This window comes from Canis lupus, chromosome 8 (genome assembly GCF_003254725.2).
Source record: "Canis lupus dingo isolate Sandy chromosome 8, ASM325472v2, whole genome shotgun sequence".
In the NCBI taxonomy this organism is placed as follows: Eukaryota; Metazoa; Chordata; class Mammalia; order Carnivora; family Canidae; genus Canis; species Canis lupus.
The window spans coordinates 29373625-29400978 of record NC_064250.1 but is presented as its reverse complement, the minus strand read 5'-3'; the positions used below and the strand labels follow the sequence as shown (position 1 = coordinate 29400978).

General features: G+C 39.1%; 1 protein-coding gene across 8 annotated transcripts in view; it reads left to right on the top strand.

Annotated features, from left to right (window-relative positions):
• The window catches only part of DDHD1 (DDHD domain containing 1), a 109217-nt gene that overhangs the window by 1820 nt on the left and 80043 nt on the right, over positions 1-27354 (top strand). The gene's annotated exons all lie outside the window — the stretch shown is intronic.

The following is a 27354-nucleotide window of genomic DNA, read 5'->3' as shown; positions in this document are numbered from 1 at the left end:
CTTGTTAAATTAGATAGCACAATTAAGTTTGCAATTAGATTAAAAGTAAATGTTACATATGTGATATATACTATTCTACTGTAACAGAAACGATTGGCTACCAGTAGTTTGTAATATATAGTTTTAGTTCTTATGGGCCTAGTGCCCTAACTCTGTCTTCTTTGGTTGTCACTGGCCTTCGGATACATTTTACAATATTCGGTCTTGTATTAATATATATATTCATGACTTAGCTTCCTTTCTATATGTTTGACAATCTATGGACAGAGTCCACCTTTATCTTCATACTCTCATTGGGCCTGGTGCAGTAGATATTTAATAAATAGGTATTGAATTGCATGAGTGATTCTGATAATGTTAAAACCTATGTTAAGCATGAGTCACTAAGATAGCAATTACAGTGTGTATCAAATCACCAAATAAGCATAGCAGAAAATTTAATTTCTTATTACACTTAAGGATGACATTGAAGGCATTCGTTAACATTTACACAAGACCAGATTCATATGGGATTTGTCACATAACTCCTTTTGATTACAAGCTCACGAAGGATAGGGTATACTTATACTCATTCATTTATTCATTCATTCATTCAGCTCTTTCATTTTTGCCACCTATTTGTGCCTAATATAGTAGTCTCATGAAGGCATCAGGAAAGGTGGAAGGACAGTCATTATCCTTCAGGAGCTTCCCACTTAGTCTTTTCTTCAAATGTCATAGACATCACTATAGATTTTTTTTTTCCTTTGAATATAAGGAAAGGAATATAGAAAAACAAGGACTTAGTAGAGCGAGAAAGTTAGATAAAATGCAGAAAGTTAGATAAAATGCATCCTTGGAGAAGAGTCTGGAGATCAAAGGATGAATCCTATCTTTAAATCAGCTAAAGTATATTCATCTAGAATATTGTGTACTCTTTCGGTTTATGGTAAAATTGTTAATGCATAGTGCTTTACTGTTTATAAAGTGATTTTTCACATTATTTCATAGTGATACCAAATTAATGGTAACCTTCTGTTTTATGAAGAAACAGCCTCAGTAAAGTTAATGAACTTGTTCAAGGTTACTTAGCTAGAAAGTGATGAAGCATTTTAGAGGCTAGTCAGGGAATGTGTGTGGTATCCAGAGAGCATCTGACCCACTACCCGAGGGTGAGGGTATCAGGAAAGCTTCCCAGATAATGTAAGACTGAACCCTAAAGGATGAAATAAATCAAGCAAAAAAAAAAGGGGGGGGGGCGATGCTGGGAAAGGCCTCTAGCCAGATGGGGTAACATATACAAAGACACAGAGGCATGAAACTGCATGGCATTTTGAGGAAATTAAGGTTGCACCTGTAGGGGCCAAGACACATACAGTAGGCTTGGGATTTGACCACCACAGAGACAGAGGTTTCTGGTCAAGGACAGGAGGAGATTGTGAAGGGTACCTGCCCTTAAATGGTGCATTTGGGAGAGTAGTTAGAAAAGGAACAAGGGTAGATCTGCAGTGCTAAGGACTTTGGACTATATCCTGTGAGTTATAGAAACCAAGCAATTGAAGGTTCTCTTTTGCTTAGGTGATTAGTGACAATACAAAGGTTGCGTTGGAGAATTGGGGTATATCATGAGAATAGTAGCATCATAAATCAAGAGAAAAACCGGGAGAGCCTACAGATGTTAAACTGAAAGGAAATGTGGACTTAGCCTTCTCAAATCTTTTTAAAAGCAGATAGCTTATAAACCAATTATAACTTATAAATTAATTGTTGTTAATTAGCATGACAGCAACACCTATTTTCACTCCATTTTAGCATTTTCTAAATAGTTTTCTACAATATATAATCCTGTGGGTGTCCCAGGCCTTCATATGAAGTACAGTGAAAACACAATGGTGCTTTTTTTGTCCCTAACTTGCCACTTCTCACAAAATCCCATATCACTCTGCTCTAATTGCTTCTTCAAGTCTTTCCATGTTATATAAGTTTTCACATCTTCTCGAAAGGGTTCAGTCTCACTATGGTCTCTTAAGCTTTTGCAGCTTTTGACTTCCTTCTCATTTTACCTTTTTTTTATTTTTTATTTTTTAACTCTTCTGGAAACATTCTGAATAGTGGCTATGAAAGTTAAAAAAAAAATACACACAAAAAAAATTCAAAAAGTTCCTATGACATGGTGGTTGAGGCTTTTGGGACCTAATTGAGCCCTCTGCACCTGGGTGTCAAGGCCAATAAATTAGCTCTGCCTAGTCTAAAGGAAAGATATATATTTGCTCTTCCTTTTGAACTCTTACTAGCAGATAAAATTAGAAGCAGTTTGGGGTACATGAGTCAGAAGGGGAATAGAATTTGACTTCTATAGCAGGAAGCTCATATTATTGCATATGTAAAAAGTATTAATTATAGGAAATTTATCTTCATTTTATTGTCTGTTTAGATTTTTTTTTTTAAGATTTTATTTATTTATTCATGAGAGACACACAGAGAGAGGCAGAATAGAAGGAGAAGGAGGCTCCATGCAGGGAGCCCAATCAGGATTCATACCCTGAGCCGAAGGCAAACGCTTAGCCACCCAGGCATACCTGCTTAGATATTTTTCTTATTGCATGTAAACACTTTAGATAAAAATTGATTCTTGCTGAGTAATGGCTAAGGCTTGCTCCCCCTCTTCTTCCTAAGATACTTGTAGAAACCAAACAGTTGAAGATTCTCTTTTGCTTAGGTGATGAGTGACCATACAAAGGTTGCATTGGAGAATTGCTTGTATACATCTCATAGGCTTATTTTGAGAATTATTATATATAAACATGCCTGGAACAGTGGTTGACACAAAGCACAAGGTGTTAACTGTATCTATGTAGATCTCAGAAAACAATAATCCTTAATTGTAGAAACTCCTATGAAAATTAAGGCTGTCCAGTGCAGAACTGTGAAGTACCCAGGGTTTGTTGTTACTGGCTTATACCTCACCATAGATGAAAGAATGTTTCTAAAGAATATTAGCAAGCATTTAATAATAGTGGTAGAAAGGCATATGGAACATTACACAGATACTTGACGAATCGTCTCATAGCAATTCTTATGGCAGTGATGTGTGCGTTATACACTAGGGAGTATATAATTTTCATTTATTGACTAAAGTTATTTGACCAAATATTTATATGAATGTGCAATTTCTTCCCCTTCTCCGTTTTTCCATATACTTGCGGTCTACGTCCATTATTATTCTAAATCATTTTCAAACACTTTATAAATTAACCAGTCTTCATGATATATTGAAGAAAAAATAATATTCCCACCAAAATGAGGTAGAAAAATAAGGGCTTTTTCTGCAAGTACCCAAATTAAATGTTTATTATTATTAGTTTTAAAGATTTTATTTATTCATGAGAGACAGAAAAAGGCAGAAGCAAGGAGAAGCAGGCGCCCCATGGAGCTCGGAGCCTGATGTGGGGATCAATCCCAGGACCCTGGGCTCACAACCTGAGCTGAAGGCAGACACTTAACAGACAGAGGCACCCAGGCTCCTCTAACTGGTGTTTTTTTAACTTGGCATAACCATAACCATCTCTTTGGCCTTTTTCATTTAAGGGTTAGTAACCTTAATAATTAAGAATCCTTTATGCGACATCATGGGAATCATGGGAAAGTAATGGAGTCCAAGCTGGGAGAAGTCACTCTTTCTTATTAGTTGCTGCCTCCAGTAAAGCAGAACTATAGGGAACGGAGACCAGAGATTGACATGCCTGATTCTGAAAAAGTGTTAAGTCTTTTCTATCTCTTCTTAACTGCATTGTCTCCCTCTAGCCTGGACTGGAAAGCAACCTTGGGCTGCATTGGAACCCTGGCTGCTCAGGTTTGCAGAATCCTGGTTGAAGTCTTGGGAGAGCGCTGTTTAAATCAAGCCTACTTTAGACTGCATTTTTCAGTGACCTACTGAAAGAGCACAAAGATATGAATGACAGTGATGTGTGTGCAAGGCAGGACTTGGCGCAATCTGATCAAGGCATTCAGGACTTTTCTTCCCCTTTACGTGGGACCATTACTTTAAAACTGATTTCATATCAGTTATTGATCCACTTTGCTTGTATATAGCTCAAATGTAATAATGCATGCTGTACAAGTACTTTATATAAATGTTCAGAGTAACTGGTAGATCTTTCTTTATTCCATCTGTCACCTGCTTCTTTTTTCCTCTACTCTTTTTTTCATAAAAGAGTTTTTTTGTACTGTTCTTCCAAATCCTATTTCCTGGGTCTTTTATCTCCACATCACACCCTGTAGTTTCTGCTTTGTTAAGATCTCTGATGTCTGGAATCCTGGGGGTGATCGTTTTCTGATCCACAGGGGAAAAAGCTGGATGTGCTGCTGGTCATGGAATCCTCTGAAATTATGGACACTAAGTGAGGAGAATAGGCGGATAGAAAGGAGAGAGGGAAATGGGGAATGCACTCACAGGAAACGTAAGATAATTATTGGCAGAAATAGTGGGGAGGTAGACAGTTCTAGAATCCCTGGTTGTTGGGCAATTTAAGTCCTTTGTGGTTTCATGAGTCTGATAAAATTTAAACCGTATGTGTTATGAGGAAAAAATTCAACACCGATAAAGGCCTAGATACCAGCTCTTTTTTGCCACAGTACATTTCTAAAAGCTCAGTTAAAAAGTATAACAAGGGAAAACATTTTTTAGATCAGTAGATATAACTTAGAGTTCCACTTTTTTGAATCTGCTTTGGTCAAGGGAAATTATGCCCACAAAAAGATGCTGAATCACTAACAAATGAGTGGATTAATGGGATAAAAAGCATAATATAGATACCTTTTGGTACCCCTGGATTAGGAGACAGATATAATTTAAGACGGTGAAAAGATGAGGGGACAAAAGAAGTTCAAGATTGTGAGAACTGCTATCCATGATTTATTGTCAAGATTGCCTGTGCCAGAGATCAAAAGAAAAAGGGTGGAAGTATTGATATGGTCATGTAAAATTAATTCTGTTTTATGTGCTTTCTAACTTTGCCAGATTGCTATATAAAGAATAAATTATATACTCATTAGTATTTGTTCTGATATGTTATTACATTAAGCTATATCTAGATAATCTTTGTAATCATCACACTTGTATATTTAAGTAAAATCTGTTGAGTGACTTTTGGGGCCAGGCCAGCCTTTAGAAATTACATTGTTATTGGTACTTCTGTACCCCAAGACCTCAGGTATCTGAAAATCTTAGCCATTCAGACAGAATTTACATTTCTCTATCTTTTCCAAATTAGTTGAGAATTAGGCTTTTATTTAAGGGTAATTTTAACTGTGAATGGAAATCTCTATATTATTACTATTTCACCTTTTGACTACTTCTCAGTGAACCATCATTGTAGAAATGGATGCAGGATAGTCCTTGAGACTCATGACATGAAACAACTGGATTAACTGTGCCAAAACAAATCTTCTAGATCACAAGCCATAGAATGTGCTGTTCACTAACTTTACGTGATGCACAGGGAGCTTAGTTAGAATTACTTCCAAGCCTTCATGTACATAGAGTTAAATGTAGTTCCACCTTTGTTTTACTAATTATTACAAATGATCAATTTTCGGTTAGTGTTTTATTGACTGAATTCATTTTTTTCTTTTTTTCTTTTTCTTTTCCATTTTTTTTCTTTTCATTCTATAGAACTGCTTCTAGATAGGCCTAGGGTATCCCCTACCACCTGATTCACCCACCTAGACCTTCAGTAAAGCTTGCACTTCAACATCTGGTATGTTAAGTACCCTCAAGTTTGTTTATGCCGTAGAAAACAAAATCTCTGCTGTGAATCAAAAGACAGTCATTGGAAAGAGAGAGTCTACTTGAAAGAAATTGTTGAGAACCACTCAAACGGAAGAAAGCACAGTATGGCTGCTCAAGCACTTTTAATGGCACTCATTTTACCATACCGGCTGTTTGCTGCTGAAATGAACCCTTACTGTATGGTTAGCACTAAATGAGGCAGGTATACATGTCTGTAAGGTTTATCAACAGATGCTTGCCTTTGCTTGACATTTTCATTATATAGCTCACCACTCTTATTCTTCTTGTTTAAGATTAGCACCACTACTCGTGCTTCTGTTCTTTTTCGCTAGAAAAAATTGGGACCTTACATTTTAGAATATTCTTTTTGGATATAGTTTATTCTTATTTTTAACCTGTTTACTATTTAACCTGTTATTTTGTGTAAACCACATTATATATTACACTTTTTTTTTTTTTTTTTTTTGGTGGGCAAGAAAGGTGTTACTGTACTTCACATAGAACGAATGTTCCTAATCCTGGAATACTAGGCTGAATTGTTTGGAATTCTGATTGCCTGACAGGATTCTCTTTTTGGGCAGATCTAGTAGAACCCATCAAAGTATATGGTAGGTCACAAACAAGGGTTGACCTGGTTTACAGACCCTTTTCAGATCAACTCTTAGCCAACCTCAGGACATCGGTTTTCTCTCTTCCTCTTCCAGTTCAGTTCTTACTGGTTTTTCTAGAGAGGCCGTACTATGTCATATTTATGAATGTAAATGACCACGGGAGGCAACTGTCTGGGCCAGAATCCCAGTCTGCCATATACTGTCTGTGTCTTCTGGCAACTTAAATTCTCTGTGCCATCAGTTTCTTCTGTAAGATGTTAATAGTACCTACCTCTTACTTAGGATTGTTGTAGTAAATGTGTTATAACATTCAGAGATCTTGAAACCGCTCATGATGAACAGTAAGGTCTATATAACAGTTAGCTGTGATTGCTTCTCCATTTTCCTGCCTCTTCTGTCCTTTGAAATTTACAGCCCAGTTGACATTTTTGGTTTTCAACTCTCCAAAAGAGACTGCCAAATTCAGTTTGCAGTCTCTTTCCTGACATGGCATTTTCTTTAGCTTCAACTCTTGGTGATCAACTCAACACAGCCCGAGAACCCCTTGTGAACTGTTGCCTGCCCCTGTGAAAAACTGTGACGGACTTTTGCCTATTCTCAGGCCCCAGAAAGAGCCATACTGTCTTGAGTTTTCCTGGTTGTGCACCAGAGATGTGCCCTACTCTTCTTACATACCTACTGCCTGTGGGAAAGGAGGAATTCTTTTGCATGAAAGCATTCTAAGTTCTTAAGCATCTCCTTGTTTTGGTATGCAGATCCTGTCACCAGCTGCAGGAGGTACTGACTTCACCCCCAAAACTCATTGAGAACATCTCTACCAGCTACCAGGATTTCTTTTTTTTCTTTTATTGTCTTTCTTTTTCTTTCTTTCTTTCTTTCTTTCTTTCTTTCTTTCTTTCTTTCTTTCTTTCTTCTTTCTTTCTTTCTTTCTTCTTCCTTTCTTCCTTTCTTCCTTTCTTCTTTTCTTTTCTTTTCTTCTTTTTTTTTTCTACCAGGATTTCTGATACAATAGAGAATCTTACAGCTTTCGAAAGGCTGCTCAGTTTTCAGTTGAGGCAGAGCCAGTAGTGTTCTTGGTCTTTTGCCATGTTGGCCAAAAGAAGTGGCCTATAATTCCTTTTACAGTGGAGACCTCAGCATGAAAACTTTGAAGGGATCGATTCCTCTTAATTGACCTGCAGTTGAACCAGTAGTAGTGGTGGGAATGCTGCTGGGTTCTGGCACCTAGTGCAAAATCTTGCTTCAGTCTGAAGCTGTCTTTGAGTCCAGGGATTTGAAGCAACCTTCTCTTACCAGCATTGTTAATAAAAGCTGAGTGGGCTAAGAAAACAGATCTTTGTTGCCAAATTCCCTTAGTTTGAATCCTTCATTTATCATAACCATATGACTTGAGGCAAGTTATAATCTCTTGATGGTCCAGTTTCAGCTTTGTAAGTGGGGATGATAATGCCTGCTTTACAGGGTTATTATAAAGATTCTGTTAAAGTATACCAGTGTAGAGTACTTAGTGCAGTACTCAATAAATGTTAGCTGTTATAGTTAAGCCGGGCTGATATATTAGATCTTCAACTAGAAGCCTAGCTTCTGGAAATTAAAAAGTGTGTGTCTGGCCTCTTTTACTTGTGAAAAAGCAGAATGTGAATCTGTGGCTCAACCAAAATTAACTTCACCCCATATTTGATAACCATAGGCACACATACATACATACATTTGTAGTCCCTCACTCTTCCTTTCCCCTTCTCCCTCACTCTTTTCTAAATATACATCTATATGTTCATCGTAAAGCTGTTTAATCTTACCACCACCATCCCCCCCCCCACAAAAGTTCTGGAAATCACAAGTATCATGTTGCAGGGACCCTAATTCCTCTTCTAGACTCTGACACTGAACAAAATGAAGACCTTTCCATGTGGTGAGGACAGCGAAAAACACTTCAGCCTTTGAATTACCTCTCCTAGTATGGCATCCTGTCGTAGACCAGTAGTTTGCAGATTTCATTGAGCCCAAGTCATTAGGAAGATTGTTAAAACTAGATTTTTAGATCTTATCCTTGGAGATTAGATTCAACAGATCTGGGCCTGGGGCCTGAGAATCTTCTTCCTTAATAGGTATCTCAGGTAATTCTGATGGGGGTGGGGAGATGGGGATTATAGGCCTCAACATTGATAACTCAATTAATTAACTCCTCCAGTCTAAATAGCTCACAAATGCTTCATCCTAGGTTGTCTTCGTTTCTTTTTTTTTTTTTTTTTTAATAAATTTTTATTTATTTATGATAGTCACACAGAGAGAGAGAGAGAGGTGCAGAGACACAGGCAGAGGGAGAAGCAGGCTCCATGCCGGGAGCCCGACGTGGGATTCGATCCCGGGTCTCCAGGATCATGCCCTGGGCCAAAGGCAGGCGCCAAACCGCTGCGCCACCCAGGGATCCCGGTTGTCTTCGTTTCAATCAGAGGATTACCAGTTCAACCAGTCCCAAGGTTGTATTTCAAGCAGTTTGAGAGGAACCAACCTTCTATCTACCAATTGTTTTATCTTTATTTCATCTTTTTCTTTTACCTGTTTCTGCTCTGCCCTTCCAATTTATAATTTCTGTATTTATGTCGTTATTCTGTAAACTCATTCTATCAATTATTAAGAAGGATGAAATCTCCAACTATAATTGTGGATTTATTTATTTTTTTTAGTTCTATTGGTTTCGGTTTAGTGTATTTTGAAGCTCTATTATTAAATGCATCCACATCTAGGATTATTATATCCTTGTGATGAAATAAAACCTTTATCAGAAGATGGCGGAAGAGTAGGGTCTCCAAATCACCTGTCTCCACCAAATTACCTAGAAAACCTTCCAATCATCCTGAAAATCTATGAATTCGGCCTGAGAATTAAAGAGAGAACACCTGGAATGCAACAGTGAGAAGAGTTCGCGCTTCTATCAAGGTAGGAAGACGGGGAAAAAGAAGTAAAGAAACAAAGGCCTCCAAGGGGGAGGGGCCCCGCGAGGAGCCGGGCTGAGGCCGGGGCGAGTGTCCCCAGGACAGGAGAGCCCCGTCCGGGAGACGCAGGAGCTGCACCGACCTTCCCGGGCGGAAAGGGGCTCGCGGGGAGTTGGAGCAGGACCCAGGAGGGCGAGGATGCCCTCGGGTTCCCTGGGACAGTAACAGCAACTGCGCGCCCAGGAGAGTGCGCCGAGCTCCCTAAGGGCTGCAGCGCGCACGGCGGGACCCGGAGCAGCTCGGAGGGGCTCGGGCGGCGGCTCCGCGAAGGGGGCTGCGCGGCCCCGGGAGCAGCTCGGAGGGGCTCGGGCGGAGGAAGAGGCTCCGTGCGGAGGGGCCTGCGCGGTTCCAGGAGCAGCTCGGAGAGGCTCGGGCGGCGGCTCCGCGGAGGGGGCTGCGTGGCCCGGGAGCGCGAATCCACCAGCGCAGGCTCCGGAGCACAGGGCGCCGGGACACAGCCCAGGATCCCGCCTCCCCCGGGACAGGCAGAGGCCCGGAGGGCCCAGGACAGCGAGGACGCTCCTGCCCCAGCTGAGCAGATCAGCGGCCCCGCCCCGGAGCCTCCAGGCCCTGCAGACGGAGAGCTCTGGGTTACTGCGGGAGCTGACTCCGGGGCTCCAGAGCTGGCCCCGCCACTGGGGTTGTTCCTCCTGGGGCCTCATGGGGTAAAGAACCCCCACTGAGCCCTGCACCAGGCAGGGGCAGAGAAGCTCCCCCAACTGCTAACACCTGAAAATCAGCACAGCAGGCCCCTCCCCCAGAACACCAGCTAGACTGACAACTTCCAGGAGAAGCCAAGGGACTTAAAGTACACAGAATCAGAAGATACTCCCCGGTGGTTCTTTTTTGTTTTGTTTTGTTTTGTTTTGTTTTGCTTTTTGATTTGTTTCCTTCCTCCACCCCCTTTTTTTCTCCTTTCTTTTTCTTTCTCTTTTTCTTCTTTTTTTTTTCCGTTTTTTTTCTTCCCTTTTTTTTCTCTTTCTCTTTTCTTTCCTTCTTTCTCTCCTCTCTTTTTCTCTTTTTCCCAATACAACTTGCTTTTGGCCACTCTGCACTGAGCAAAATGACTAGAAGGAAAACCTCACCTCAAAAGAAAGAATCAGAAACAGTCCTCTCTCCCACAGAGTTACAAAATCTGGATTACAATTCAATGTCAGAAAGCCAATTCAGAAGCACTATTATACAGCTACTGGTGGCTCTAGAAAAAAGCATAAAGGACTCAAGAGACTTCATGACTGCAGAATTTAGAGCAAATCAGGCAGAAATTAAAAATCAATTGAATGAGATGCAATCCAAACTAGAAGTCCTAACGACGAGGGTTAACGAGGTGGAAGAACGAGTGAGTGACATAGAAGACAAGTTGATAGCAAAGAGGGAAACTGAGGAAAAAAGAGACAAACAATTAAAAGACCATGAGGATAGATTAAGGGAAATAAACGACAGCCTGAGAAAGAAAAACCTACGTTTAATTGGGGTTCCCAAGGGCGCCGAAAGGGACAGAGGGCCAGAATATGTATTTGAACAAATTCTAGCTGAAAACTTTCCTAATCTGGGAAGGGAAACAGGCATTCAAATCCAGGAAATAGAGAGATCCCCCCCTAAAATCAATAAAAACCGTTCAACACCTCGACATTTAATAGTGAAGCTTGCAAATTCCAAAGATAAAGAGAAGATCCTTAAAGCAGCAAGAGACAAGAAATCCCTGACTTTTATGGGGAGGAGTATTAGGGTAACAGCAGACCTCTCCACAGAGACCTGGCAGGCCAGAAAGGGCTGGCAGGATATATTCAGGGTCCTAAATGAGAAGAACATGCAACCAAGAATACTTTATCCAGCAAGGCTCTCATTCAAAATGGAAGGAGAGATAAAGAGCTTCCAAGACAGGCAGCAACTAAAAGAATATGTGACCTCCAAACCAGCTCTGCAAGAAATTTTAAGGGGGACTCTTAAAATTCCCCTTTAAGAAGAAGTTCAGTGGAACAGTCCACAAAAACAAGGACTGAATAGATATCATGATGACACTAAACTCATATCTCTCAATAGTAACTCTGAATGTGAACGGGCTTAATGACCCCATCAAAAGGCGCAGGGTTTCAGACTGGATAAAAAAGCAGGACCCATCTATTTGCTGTCCACAAGAGACTCATTTTAGACAGAAGGACACCTACAGCCTGAAAATAAAAGGTTGGAGAACCATTTACCATTCGAATGGTCCTCAAAAGAAAGCGGGGTAGCCATCCTTATATCAGATAAACTAAAATTTACCCCAAAGACTGTAGTGAGAGATGAAGAGGGACACTATATCATACTTAAAGGATCTATTCAACAAGAGGACTTAACAATCCTCAATATATATGCCCCGAATGTGGGAGCTGCCAAATATATCAATCAATTATTAACCAAAGTGAAGAAATACTTAGATAATAATACACTTATACTTGGTGACTTCAATCTAGCTCTTTCTATACTCGATAGGTCTTCTAAGCACAACATCTCCAAAGAAACGAGAGCTTTAAATGATACACTGGACCAGATGGATTTCACAGATATCTACAGAACTTTACATCCAAACTCAACTGAATACACATTCTTCTCAAGTGCACATGGAACTTTCTCCAGAATAGACCACATATTGGGTCACAAATCGGGTCTGAACCGATACCAAAAGATTGGGATTGTCCCCTGCATATTCTCAGACCATAATGCCTTGAAATTAGAACTAAATCACAACAAGAAGTTTGGAAGGATCTCAAACACGTGGAGGTTAAGGACCATCCTGCTAAAATATAAAAGGGTCAACCAGGAAATTAAGGAAGAATTAAAAAGATTCATGGAAACCAATGAGAATGAAGATACAACCGTTCAAAATCTTTGGGATGCAGCAAAAGCAGTCCTAAGGGGGAAATACATCGCAATACAAGCATCCATTCAAAAACTGGAAAGAACTCAAATACAAAAGCTAACCTTACACATAAAGGAGCTAGAGAAAAAACAGCAAATAGATCCTACACCCAAGAGAAGAAGGGAGTTAATAAAGATTCGAGCAGAACTCAACGAAATCGAGACCAGAAGAACTGTGGAACAGATCAACAGAACCAGGAGTTGGTTCTTTGAAAGAATTAATAAGATAGATAAACCATTAGCCAGCCTTATTAAGAAGAGAGAGAAGACTCAAATTAATAAAATCATGAATGAGAAAGGAGAGATCACTACCAACACCAAGGAAATACAAACGATTTTAAAAACATATTATGAACAGCTATACGCCAATAAATTAGGCAATCTAGAAGAAATGGACGCATTCCTGGAAAGCCACAAACTACCAAAACTGGAACAGGAAGAAATAGAAAACCTGAACAGGCCAATAACCAGGGAGGAAATTGAAGCAGTCATCAAAAACCTCCCAAGACACAAGAGTCCAGGGCCAGATGGCTTCCCAGGGGAATTTTATCAAACGTTTAAAGAAGAAACCATACCTATTCTCCTAAAGCTGTTTGGAAAGATAGAAAGAGATGGAGTACTTCCAAATTCGTTCTATGAGGCCAGCATCACCTTAATTCCAAAACCAGACAAAGACCCCGCCAAAAAGGAGAATTACAGACCAATATCCCTGATGAACATGGATGCAAAAATTCTCAACAAGATACTGGCCAATAGGATCCAACAGTACATTAAAAAAATTATTCACCATGACCAAGTAGGATTTATCCCTGGGACACAAGGCTGGTTCAACACCCGTAAAACAATCAATGTGATTCATCATATCAGCAAGAGAAAAACCAAGAACCATATGATCCTCTCATTGGATGCAGAGAAATCATTTGACAAAATACAGCATCCATTCCTGATCAAAACTCTTCAGAGTGTAGGGATAGAGGGAACATTCCTCGACATCTTAAAAGCCATCTATGAAAAGCCCACAGCAAATATCATTCTCAATGGGGAAGCACTGGGAGCCTTTCCCCTAAGATCAGGAACGAGACAGGGATGTCCACTCTCACCACTGCTGTTCAACATAGTACTGGAAGTCCTAGTCTCAGCAATCAGACAACAAAAAGACATTAAAGGCATTAAAATTGGCAAAGAAGAAGTCAAACTCTCCCTCTTCGCCGATGACATGATACTCTACATAGAAAACCCAAAAGTCTCCACCCCAAGATTGCTAGAACTCATACAGCAATTCGGTAGCGTGGCAGGATACAAAATCAATGCCCAGAAGTCAGTGGCATTTCTATACACTAACAATGAGACTGAAGAAAGAGAAATTAAGGAGTCAATCCCATTTACAATTGCACCCAAAAGCATAAGATACCTAGGAATAAACCTAACCAAAGATGTAAAGGATCTATACCCTCAAAACTATAGAACACTTCTGAAAGAAATTGAGGAAGACACAAAGAGATGGAAAAATATTCCATGCTCATGGATTGGCAGAATTAATATTGTGAAAATGTCAATGTTACCCAGGGCAATATACACGTTTAATGCAATCCCTATCAAAATACCATGGACTTTCTTCAGAGAGTTAGAACAAATTATTTTAAGATTTGTGTGGAATCAGAAAAGACCCCGAATAGCCAGGGGAATTTTAAAAAGAAAACCATATCTGGGGGCATCACAATGCCAGATTTCAGGTTGTACTACAAAGCTGTGGTCATCAAGACAGTGTGGTACTGGCACAAAAACAGACACATAGATCAGTGGAACAGAATAGAGAATCCAGAAGTGGACCCTGAACTTTATGGGCAACTAATATTCGATAAAGGAGGAAAGACTAATCCATTGGAAGAAAGACAGTCTCTTCAATAAATGGTGCTGGGAAAATTGGACATCCACATGCAGAAGAATGAAACTAGACCACTCTCTTTCACCATACACAAAGATAAACTCAAAATGGATGAAAGATCTAAATGTGAGACAAGATTCCATCAAAATCCTAGAGAAGAACACAGGCAACACCCTTTTTGAACTCGGCCATAGTAACTTCTTGCAAGATACATCCACGAAGGCAAAAGAAACAAAAGCAAAAATGAACTATTGGGACTTCATCAAGATAAGAAGCTTTTGCACAGCAAAGGATACAGTCAACAAAACTCAAAGACAACCTACAGAATGGGAGAAGATATTTGCAAATGACATATCAGATAAAGGGCTAGTTTCCAAGATCTATAAAGAACTTATCAAACTCAACACCAAAGAAACAAACAACCCAATCATGAAATGGGCAAAAGACATGAACAGAAATCTCACAGAGGAAGACATAGACATGGCCAACATGCACATGAGAAAATGCTCTGCATCACTTGCCATCAGGGAAATACAAATCCAAACCACAATGAGATACCACCTCACACCAGTGAGAATGGGGAAAATTAACAAGGCAGGAAACAACAAATGTTGGAGAGGATGCGGAGAAAAGGGAACCCTCTTACACTGTTGGTGGGAATGTGAACTGGTGCAGCCACTCTGGAAAACTGTGTGGAGGTTCCTCAAACAGTTAAAAATATACCTGCCCTACGACCCAGCAATTGCACTGTTGGGGATTTACCCCAAAGATACAAATGCAATGAAACGCCGGGACACCTGCACCCCGATGTTTATAGCAGCAATGGCCACGATAGCCAAACTGTGGAAGGAGCCTCGGTGTCCAACGAAAGATGAATGGATAAAGAAGATGTGGTTTATGTATACAATGGAATATTACTCAGCTATTAGAAATGACAAATACCCACCATTTGCTTTAACGTGGATGGAACTGGAGGGTATTATGCTGAGTGAAGTAAGCCAGTCGGAGAAGGACAAGCATTATATGTTCTCATTCATTTGGGGAATATAAATAATAGTGAAAGGGAATATAAGGGAAGGGGGAAGAAATGTGTGGGAAATATCAGAAAGGGAGACAGAACGTAAAGACTGCTAACTCTGGGAAACGAACTAGGGGTGGTAGAAGGGGAGGAGGGCGGGGGGTGGGAGTGAATGGGTGACGGGCACTGGGGGTTATTCTGTATGTTAGTAAATTGAACACCAATAAAAAATAAATTAAAAAAAAAACCTTTATCATTTTGAATGATTCTACTTAGATACTAATTTAGACACTCCCAACTTTCTTTTGATTTAGCATTTGTGTAATATGTCATATTCTTTTACTTTTAAACCCATATGTGTCTTTACCTATCTTAGATGTTGCTTCATAAATTCCATCTGAGAAGTGCTTTTATTTGGTGTTTTAGGTCATTTATATATTTAATGTGATTAATGCTAATTTTGAATTCAAATTGACCATCTTGCTAGTTGTTTTCCCATTTATTCCTTTTTTTTTAAAGGATTTATTTATTTGAGAGAAAGAGGGGTGGGGAGAGGGGCAGAGGGAAAGAATCTTCAAGCAGACACACCCACCCCCCACCCCCACTGAGCTGGGAGCCCCACTTGGGGTTCAATCCCAGGACCTGTAAGTTCATGACCTGAGCCAAAACCAAGAACCAGACACCTAACTGACTGAGCTACCCAGGCTGTCTTGTCCTGCTTATTCTTACTTCCTTTTTTCTTTATCCTGCCTTCTTTTGATTATTTATTATGATTCTCTTTTATCTCCATTATTAGCTTTTAGAGATACCTTTTTCATATTTATCCTGGTTGGTGTTCTCTGAGACTTTTGGATTATAATTACACATGTATTAGATCGTTTGATATTGTCCCCCAGCTCTTCGATACTCTCTTCTGTTTTTTAATTTTTCCGCTGTGTATGTGTGTGTGTGTTTGTTTCAGTTTGGGTAATATTTATTAACTTCCAGGCTCACCCAATTCTTTCCTCAACTGTGTTGAGTCCACTGATGAACCCATCAAAAGTATTCTTATCTCTCTTCCTGTGTTTTTACTTTCTAGCATCTTTTATTCTTTCTCGCAGTTTCCATCTCTGTGCTGAAATCATCCATCTGAGATTATACATGTTGCCCACCTTTTCCACTACAGCCTTTAGCATATCAGTCATAGTTCTATTAAATTCTCTTATAATTCCAACATCTGGGACATTTGAGATCTGATTCTGTTGTTTTGTCTATTGATGGTATGTTTTCTTTCTTTTTCATATGTCTCAACTTTTTATTGAAAGCTGGACATATTATGTAAGACAGTAATTAGCCTAGAAATAGACACACCTTATCTTTGCTCAGCCTTTAGTATGGGAGGTTGATCAGTCTGTTTGGGAGTAGAGCTGGCTTTGGATTTTGTTACTACAGTTGTTATCAGGCTTCGGATTTTCCTGGCATTACCTTGTATTTAGGGTGGGGGCTGTTTGCCAGGGGTTTTTTGTTCATGCTGTTACCCTCCCTCAGCAGAAGATTAAATGCTTGCTATATTGGTGATGGTGGTGGGAGAGTGGAGAAGGGACACTCTGTTCTGACCAGCCTCATTCTTAGTGTCTCTCACTCTTGAGAGTGGGTCCTTCTCCGTGATTCTGCCTCCACCCCAGCTATAGGAAACGTCATGGTCTAGACTCAAGACAGTATCCTGCCCCTACACCAAGGGTAGGTTTTTTATTTTAGTGCCTTTTCCCAGCTTTGAGTCTTCATGTATGCCCTGAAAGCAACAGTGGTTTCTGCCTTTCTAATAAAAGCTTAAGGCTTTTGTTCCATGGGTGAAATAGGAAGGATCCAATAAGGCTTCACACTTTTCCCATAGCTAGTGCTGTTCCTCCCCTGCCCCAGGCCTGCACTGCGTACCTTTTTCAGGTTTCTCATCCTTGTCCCAATCTTTTTCTTAGAGCTCCTGGTAAAATTTTTGAAGAAGAATGTACAAGAGGGTGCAGTTAACTCTGTCTGAAGCCCCAGGGATTCAAACTCTCACTGCAGCCTACCTTACCTTTAGCAGTTTGTTAAAACATATAGCTGAAACCTTTTTACTCGCTTTTAAGACTTCTGCTCTTACCCAGTAAGCAAGTACTCCATCTAATTCTTTCCTGTTTTAGATACACAGTTAGTTGCCCTGTGACTTCAGGTCTCTGAAGGATTTGAGAAAAATCACAGTTTGGGAAATTATGTGTGTTTTTTTTTAAGATTTTATTTATTTATTCATGAGAGAGAGGCAGTCTCCATACAGAAGCCTAATGTGGGACTCAATTCCGGAACTCCAGGATCACACCCTGGGCTGAAGGCAGGCGCTAAACCGCTGAGCCACCCAGGGATCCCCTATATTTGTGTCTTCTGTTTGTGTTAAAGGTAGGAGAAATAAGTACTCTTAGCTTTTCACATTCTAAGCAAAGGCTGAAATTCAGATATACTTTTTTGTTTTTAATTTTATAGTGGTTACTCCAGGATTTTCACTGTGCATCTTTTTTTTTTTTAATTTTTTTTTTTTTAAATTTATGATAGTCACAGAGAGAGAGAGAGAGAGAGAGAGAGAGGCAGAGACACAGGCAGAGGGAGAAGCAGGCTCCATGCACCGGGAGCCCGACGTGGGATTCGATCCCGGGTCTCCAGGATCGTGCCCTGGGCCAAAGGCAGGCGCCAGACCGCTGCGCCACCCAGGGACCCCCTCACTGTGCATCTTTAACTTGTCACAGCCTAACTCTAGAAACTATGTTGTCACTTCATATAGAGTGAAAGAACCTTATTAGTGTACTTCCATTTAATCTCTTAACCTTTTTGCTATTGGTATATATTTTACTTCTGCATATGTTATACCCCAAAATATTTTTACTTTAAGAGATCAGTTTTTGGGATGCCTGGGTGGCTAAGCAGTTGAGCATCTGTCTTCACTCAGGGCGTGATCCCAGGGTCCTGGGATTGAGTCCTACATGGAGCTTCCTGGGTAGAGCCTGCTTCTCCCTCTGCCTTTGTCTCTGCTTCTCTCTGTGTGTGTCTCTCATGAATAAATAAATAAAATCTTTAAAAAAAAATCAATTTAAAAAAATCAATTTTCAAGAAATTTCTTTAAATGAGGAAAAAAGTCATATTTACCGCATATATATCATTTCTGTTGTTCTTCATTACTTTATGGAGATTTTCCTTGAAGAACTTCCTTTTATTGTTTCTTGTAGTGTAGATCTGCTGATGATAAATTCTCTTGGCTTTTGTCTTTAGAAGTCTTTATTCCTCCCTCGTTTTTGAAAGATTTTTGCTGGATATAGCATCCTAGGTTGATGCCTTTTTTTTTTTCCCCCTCTAGAACTTAAAAGATGTCACTCACTTGTCTTTTATTTGTATAGCTTCTGTTGAGAAACTGCTGTTACTTGTTCTAGATGTCATCTTTTTTTCTGGCAGCTTTTCCACTCCCAGCTTGATTATGATGTGTCTTAGTGTGGCTTCATATTCTGCATAGGATTTGTTGAGATTCTAGGAACTGTGGGTTTATAGTTTTCATCAAATTTGGAAAGTATTTGGCTATTATTTCTCTGAATTTATTTTTTCTGTTTACCCTACCCTCTTTCTGGGATTCCTACTACATGTATGTTAGCCAGCTTGACATTGTCACCCAGCTTTATGCATTTTCTTTTCAGCATTTTTTTTTTTTTTACTATTTCATTTTGGATGGTTTCTATTATGTTTTTTAATATATTCTTTTGCTTTGTTATAAACTTCATGTTCACTGATCTTTTCATCTGCAATGTCTAATCTGCTATTGATCTCATTTGGTATAGTTTTCATTTCTGTTGTTGTATTTTCTACCTGTAGAAATTCAGTTTAAGTATTTTATATATCTTCCATGCCCTTCCTCATTATCTTCATATTTTCCTCTACCTTCTTGAATCTAGAGTGTAATGGTTTTAACATCTTTAGCCTGCTTATTTTACCATTTTTGTTGTTTTGGGATCTCTTGCTATTCACTGACCTTTCTCTTGGTTGTGGGTTAGACTTTCATGTTGCTTTGAATGCCTGGTGTTGTTTTGTTTTGTTTTGCTTTTATGTCAGATATTATCCATTTTCTCTTGTGTGCTGGATTTTGTAGGATTCCTTTAATATTATTAGGCTTTGTTATAATATACAGTTAAGTTACTTCAAATTTGTTTGGGCTTGTCAAGGCTTTCTTTTGAGCTTTATTAGGGTGGTCAAGCAGCCTTTAGTTTGGGGACAATGTATCCCCACTACTAAGACAGTACCTTTCTGAGGATATTACTTAAGGCCCCAGGATATTAGGTCTTTTTTACTCTTGTTTACTGGAACTTGAACTATTCTTGGCCATATATGAGCTCTGAAAATTGTTACACCTACTCCTTTCCAGTGATCTTTTCCCCTGGCCTTAGATAGTTTTCTTCCATGTGTGCATAGATAAGTATTTGCCCAAGGACTCACAGGAACTCCTCTGGAGAGCTCCAGTTTCTCTGTATAGCCATCTATTTTCTGGTATTTTGCCCTGTAGATTCTAGCTACCTTGCCCTGAACTCTGAGCCATTTGCCATCTGAGCAAGACTTCTGGGCTCTGCTTGGGTTTCTTCTTCCTACTGTATAGTATGGAAGCTCTAGGCACTAAGCTTGGGCAGTTGCAAGATTTCTCCCAGTGATCACTGCCCTCTTTTGCCTATTGCACAATATCTGAAAATCATCATTCCATATATTTTATCTGATTCTCTAGTTAAGGTGGGGCAGTAAATCTAGTATGCATTACTCCATCATGACTAGAAGTAGAAGTCTGTCCTTCCAATTTAGCAAATTGGTTTACTCTTTCCATTCTTGGTGGCCTTTTAGGTCTCCTTTTGTTAGGCACAATCTATTACTCCCATATCCTACATGCATTTCTGCCTAGAAATGTTGAAATGGACAATAATACCGTTAGTGAGCTAGTATGGATCCAGTGGCTATTTGCCACACAGAGTAGAATTAAGGTGTCTTCTGTAGCTGTTTCTATGGGCTATAGGGTAGAAGTTCTTGTTAGACTTGTACATCAAAACTATCTGCTGCTGCCGCTTTTTGCTGAATATTCTATGCAGCCTACCATACCAACTGCTGCTTTTAATTTCTCCTGTTGCCTACTCTCCACCTTTCTTTTTTTAATTTCTTACACCTCCATATTGAAACAGACTCTCAAGAATCTCTGTAAAAACAGGGATGTGAAAATACAAAGGATCCCCCCCACATACACCCAAATACTTTTACTGGTCAAAGCAGGAAGTAAATCAAAGTACTGGATTAACCTGCCAGTCACAGTATGTCTGCAGTGATCCCATATGTAGATTTTAAGCTTATATTTAGTTTTAGGATTTCTGAGTGTGCTTCAGTTGTCATAGTGTGAGGTTTCCAATTTGGAAGAGACGGTCGGGGAAAAGGGAGTTTAGTTGGTTCAAATGGCTGAGGATTCTAGAAGGTTAGTCTTGAAATAGCTAGATTTAACCACTGCATGTGGTTTTAAAAATTTTAAAAGATATTATGTGAATCAAAATAATACCATAATTAGGCATAGGATTTTATAGTTTACAGAGTACTTTCACATACATTATTTTATTAATCCCTATTGTAACCCTGCAATGGGCTAGAATATCCTCATGTTACAAGATGGTTACAGAGAGAAGTTAAGATTGAACTGTAATTAGGCCTAGCCTTCTGAGTCCTTAACTAGTTACCTTTCTCCTGTATACCATCTATGACCTCACAGTTTGTATTATCTGAACAAATATGAAGATTATACACTAACAATACTTAATATCCTGGATTATTTTATAACCTAAGTAAGATTTTCTTGCCCACTTTTATTGTTACCCATTCCTTTGCTTGCCTGCCTGCCTGCCTTCCTTCCTTCCTTCCTTCCTTCCTTCCTTCCTTCCTTCCTTCCTTCGGGAGAGAAGAGGGGACAGAGGGAAAAGGAGAAACCGAATCCCAAGCAGACTTACACGCCCAGTGCAGAACCCAACATAGGGCTCAGTCCCAACGACCCTGAGGCTATGACCTGAGCTGAAATCAAGAGTCAGATGCTCAACCTACAGCCATCCAGGCACCCCTCTATTTGATGATTTTTAAAAATATATTCCTCAAATAAGTTTCTTATGACTTTAGTTTTAGGAACTTAAGTGTTTTCCTCAGCTTCTTTTTTTGCATATTTTCAAGTTTTTGCTTTTATGCTTTTTAGCATTCTGAACTTTGACTACACAAATTTTTTCTCCCTTTTCTCCCCGTTCCTCTTTTTTACAAAATACTTTAGCTTTTCTTTTGATTTTGACCCAATTTAGAACTTACATTCTGAAATGATCATATTTCATTTGTAGCTTGTTAACCCACCTGAAGAGAAACTGTTTTGACAGACTGGCATTTGTTTGCCATCTTCTAAACTTTGTGCTTCTCTTTTGCAATGTGAATTATTATTATTTTTGTAATGTGAATTATTTTCTTTCAATACTTTTAACTTAGTGTGTCACATTAATTTTACAAATATTTATCTAGTGAGGAGAGGGATCATCTCTACTTCAAGATTACAAAAAGCTTACCAGAGAAATAGATACTTGACCTGGATCTTAAAGAGTGTTTTGGCAGAGGGAATGGCATGGCTAGAGGCCTGGAGTCTTTTTTCCCCACCCCCCTTAAGATTTATTTATTTATTTTAGAGAGCATACTTGTGTGTGTGTTCAAGAGCCAGGAGAGGGGTAGAGGAGAAGGGAGAGAGAATCTTCAAGCAGACTATCTGCTGAGTGGCAACACAGGAGTGGGATCAGTGGGGCTAGACTTGGGGCTCTACCCCAGGACCCTGAGATCATGACCTGAGCCAAAATCAAGAGATGACTGAGCCACCCAGGCTTCTCCAGGCCTGTAGTCTTGAGGAGGACTCCTGCATTCAAAGGCCTCAAGAGGGTCCACTTGGCAGGAGACCTGGGAATAGAGTAAAGGGTAGAAGAAGGAAACTGAATATAGGTAGGCAAGGACTAGATCGGGCCTTTTCATACTGAAAATTTAAATTTTTTCTGTGAGAATGAAACACAGGAAGGTATAAAATGAGGAAATTGCTTGACCAGATTTGCATTTTAAATTATGAATTTGGCAGTTGTATGGAAGATAAATGGAAATCTGAAGATGTAATCTGATACTCAGACTAGCAAGGGAGTTATTGTGGTATTACAAAGGAAAAATGGGGTCTAGGGCAACACTCTGGTTATTGGAGGGTTGGAAGAAGATGTTAAGGAAGTAGAAGGTACATACTATCAGTACAACGCAATTAAGAGGGAGGATAGTCCAGCTTATCTCTAATGTTTTTCACTTGGATGGATTTTGGAAGAACAGGTTTCCCACCCAAGTTCAGCTTGGGGCAGCGAAAGGAAGCTAAATAGTAGTTTGTTTTGATTGCATTTAAGGTGTATATTGCACACCATATAGAATCATCCAGTGGGCAATTGGATATATAGGTCTGGAGCTCAGAAGAAAATGGTATTGCAATTAAAGATTCAAAGATCGTCATAAATCTAAAATGGGTATGCAGACACTTTATTGGGAACATAAAAATGAAAATGTTTGAATTTTTGTATATGTGCTGCCGAAGCAAGCATGAAAATGTTTGAATTTATATTTACTTTCTATTTCATCCCTTCAAATTTTCTATTTTTGAATGTTTTCTAATGTATGTAACATGTAGAACAGTAATATATATACATAATTTAGAAATAACTATGTATGCTCGAAATATTTCTGGCAATTACTAATGTAAGCTGGTTGCAAACTAGTGGTCACTTCTGAGCATTTTGCTTTACAGTAACCTGGAGAACTTTTAGGAAATACATACTTCCGGACCCCTATCTCCAGAAGACTGATTTTTATTTTAAGTGTGTAGCAAGGAATTTGAAAAATCCATTTTTTAATTTAATTCCTCAAGTGATTCTGACAATCAGGCCAAGTTTGAGAGAACCAAGGATAAAACTGTGGGAAATGTACAGTATAGAAAGAGATGAGAAGAAAAGATAGGTTTGAATGACACTTTGCTGATTCTAAAAGTTCCAACTATGTTAATTTCTGTTCTTTTGATTTTAATAATCTCATGGAATGGCCATGGTCAATACTAAATTGATTATCACCATTAAGCTAAAATTAACATAAAAATGCAAAAGTCTGTTTTGTATTATATACTTCATTTTTGGTATTGGTATTCCTTCCATATCCATGCAGATTATATCAAACATTTTTTAACTAGCCAAGAAAATAGAGAACTTTTTCCTAAGCATGTAAAATTCTGCATTGCTTGGAACCACTCAAATATTAGACTCGGAGGGTTCAGGGCAAAAGGGCCAACGATTGAAAGCTTTTGCTAACAGCATCTAAAATATGCCTTCTGTGAATTAAAATTCTAGGAAAGGATGAAAATGTAATGAAAAAGCCTAAAAGGATCATATAATAAGAATTTTTGAGGACTGTTATGGGCTGAATTTTGTCTTTCCCACAGATTCCTTTTGGTAAAGCCCTTATCACCACTACCTCAGAATGTGACTGTGTGTGAAGATAGAGCCTTTAAGAGATGATTAAATTAAAATGAGGCCATTAGAGGAGGCAGTAATCCAATTTGACTGATGTCCTAAGGAAAGGAAATTTAGACACAAGATAAGACACGAGGGATGCATACACACAAAGAAAAGACTGTGTGAGGCTGTAGAGAGAAGGTGGCCATCTATAAGCCAAAGACAGAGGCCTCAGAGGAAGCCAAACCTGCCAACACCTTGATCTTGGGTTCTAACCTCCAAAACTTGTGAGAAAATAAGTTTCTCTTGTTTAAACCACTCAGAATTTGGTATTTTGTTATGGCAGTCCTAGCACACTACTATAAGGACAATAAATTGCTTATTAAACTTTACAGTTATACTAATGAAGAACTAAGAAACATACACAGGTTCTAAAACCCACATGGCCTTGTTCCCTGAATCAAAAGAAGCAAACAGTATTAGAGTAATAATTACATTGTCTGGAGTTTCTCACCTCTAAGAAATCTGTTTAAACTTTGATGAGTGGGACATGTTATTCACTGTAGCTCTTGCCCAAACATAATTTAGTATTCCTAGTGTAATTGTTACTTCAAATGTGAGCCCCGGTATATTTTGAGGTATAGGTATTTCTTTCATAAGATAGAATTTTGTGTGATTGCTAATGATGAACCCAGTTTTGCAATTATAACATTGTGGCCAAGCTAAATGATGATTGAGATAATGATTGTATAATTATTTCTGTCCTACATTATTCCTCCAGATTATAGTTTCTTGTGCAGTGAATGAACAAGTCTTCAGGTATTCAAATGAAAAGTAATATTTTGATATCTAGAATCCTAATTTACTACCTTTCATTCCACTTACCAACAAAACTTTCTTTTCATATATATTTTTATCACCTACTTTCTGAGAACTGTTGGTTTATTAGTGATTATTGATTTTATTCTGAAATGTCTCAAATATATACAAAGGGCTAGATAACATAACCAACAATGAGTACTCCCCATCACTTAACTTGGCAAATTAAACATGACCCCCACCGCAGCCCCTTTTTATTCAGTCCAGAAGTGACCATCCTCCTTAATTTGTTATTCCCATACTTTTTTTTTTTCTCATTTGACTTCATAGAAATGCCATTATTTCCTTCTGAAGTTTGCCTTCTGGTTCAGATTAGATCTTTGAGATTTATCTGTGCTGATACATGTAACAAAGCTATTTGTTTTTACCTTGTGTAGTAGCGTTACGTTATGTGAACATTACCCCCGTTTGTTTTCCTTTTTGGACACTTAAGCTGTTAGCAGTTTTTTACTAATATAAACATTGCTGTAATAAACATTTTTATATGTGCCTCCTATGCAGATGTGCAAGAATTTCTGTAGAGTATATACCTAGGAATCACACTGTTTCAGATTCCATCTCTTTCTCTGTATACTGGTGACTGAGTGTATTTCATGTTATATATTTATTGATTATTTGGGGATTTTTTTTTCCCCTGTGGAAATCTTGTTATATCAGTTAGAATCCAATCAGGAGGCACAAACACAGTAATTTCACCAGAGAAAGTGTAACATAAAGAATTATTAGAGGATTGAAGTAAGAGGGCAAAGAGAATTCTATGAAGAATAGAGTTAGCTGATGCACATAGCAGCCACCAGCTCTATGAGTGAGCTTGGGCACCCAAGGAAGAGGCCATTTCCTCTCGGGCCTGACATCCTGATTTTGTCACTGAAGTGCTACCACAATGGGACTACTGGAAATCTCCCCTTGGGACAGCTGGGCGAGGCAGCTCCCTGCTTTGAGGGTTTAGGGTGTGTAGCCTGTGACATTCTACCCTGCGACTGCCTGGGGCTGAGGCGACTGCCTGCAGGGAGGTGCTACTGCTCTTAGCACATGGGTGCTGCTGAGAAGAACTCAGTAAAGGTGAGCACGCTGGAACTGGGGGAGAGAAAACCCTTCTTCCATCATAAAGGATGATTTGGAAGAAATGGTTCATCAATATCTTAGGCACATAACAGTTTAAGTAGGCCACTGTGGGGCTGCTCCAGAACCTTATCTACCATTTGCAGCATTAATTCCACAAAAGTATATTCAGCGTTCCCAAGTAGTAAGTTTACAATAAACCTTAAGAATGAATGACAAACTATTTTTCCTAGTCTTCCACTTTCTTTTCCAACCTCCTTGTCTGTCTCTCCACCTTTCCTTGTGTTTTTTTATTTTTCTTACATCTGATCCATACTAGTTTATTCTTCTGAGTACCAATACTCCCTATTCTTTTTTTTTTTTAATTTTTATTTATGATAGTCACAGAGAAAGAGAGAGAGGCAGAGACATAGGTAGAGGGAGAAGCAGGCTCCATGCACCGGGAGCCCGATGTGGGATTCGATCCCGGGTCTCCAGGATCACGCCCTGGGCCAAAGGCAGGCACCAAACCGCTGCGCCACCCAGGGATCCCAATACTCCCTATTCTTATTCTCCCTTCCTCTGGGACTTTCTTCCTCTGTAAGTCCTGTGTGGTCACATTGGCTGCTTAAGTTTTTAGAGCAGTGAGTTACAGGCATGCCTTGGACCCTCAGTGCATAAAGCTACAGGAGCATAGCTAAGCTGGAGAAGGTTCAAGACTTCATCTCTATACATATCCTATATTGCAGAAGTATAAGATGGGTTGAAATACAGTTTTTGGAAAACAGTCCTTTAGAAATCGTATAGTTGTTCCCTCTGCCTCTTGGTGTAAGTGTGGCTTTTTATACATAAATATCATTATTTCCAAGTTTCCCCCTTCCACAAATGAGAGATCCAGGCTTTTTTTTTTTTTTTAAAGGTTATTTTATTTTATTTTATTATTTATTTATTTATTTATTTATTTATTTTATTTTTATTCATGAGACAGAGAGGGAGGGAGGGAGGCAGAGACACAGGCAGAGGGAGAAGCAGGCCCCATGCAGGGAGCCAGACGTGGGACTCCATCGGGGTCTCCAGGATCACGCCCGGGCTGAAGGCGGCGCTAAACCGCTGAGCCACCGGGCTGCCCTCCATCCAAGCTTTTGCTTAAATGAAGTGTTCATAGGGGAAGACGGACCTTCCAATTGTTTCCTAGTCAACAAGAACCTACATTTCTCTCTCTCTTTTTTTTTTAGTTTTTATTTAAGGTATAATTGACATGTGTCATTTTCTTACTTTCAAGTGTATAACGCAGTGATTTGATATTTGTGTATATTATAAAGTGATCACTACAATAAGTAATCAAATATCCATCACTATACATAGTTAAAAAAAATTATCTTTTCTTGTGATGAGGTAACTTTCAGATACAGGTGGGTTCAGTTCCAGACCACCACCATAATACAAATATCACAATAAACCAAGTCAAATGAATTTTTTTAGTTTCCCAGTGCATATAAAAGTTGTCTTTATACTATATTGTAGTCTGTCAAGTGTGCAATAGCATTCTGTCTAAAAAAACAACGTACATCCCTTGATTTTAAAATACTTATTGCTAAAAAAATGCTAACCATTACCGGATTTTAGTGAATCATCATTTTTTTTTTTTGCTAGTTGGGGAGATCTTGCCTCAATTCCAATGGCTGCTGACTGATCAGG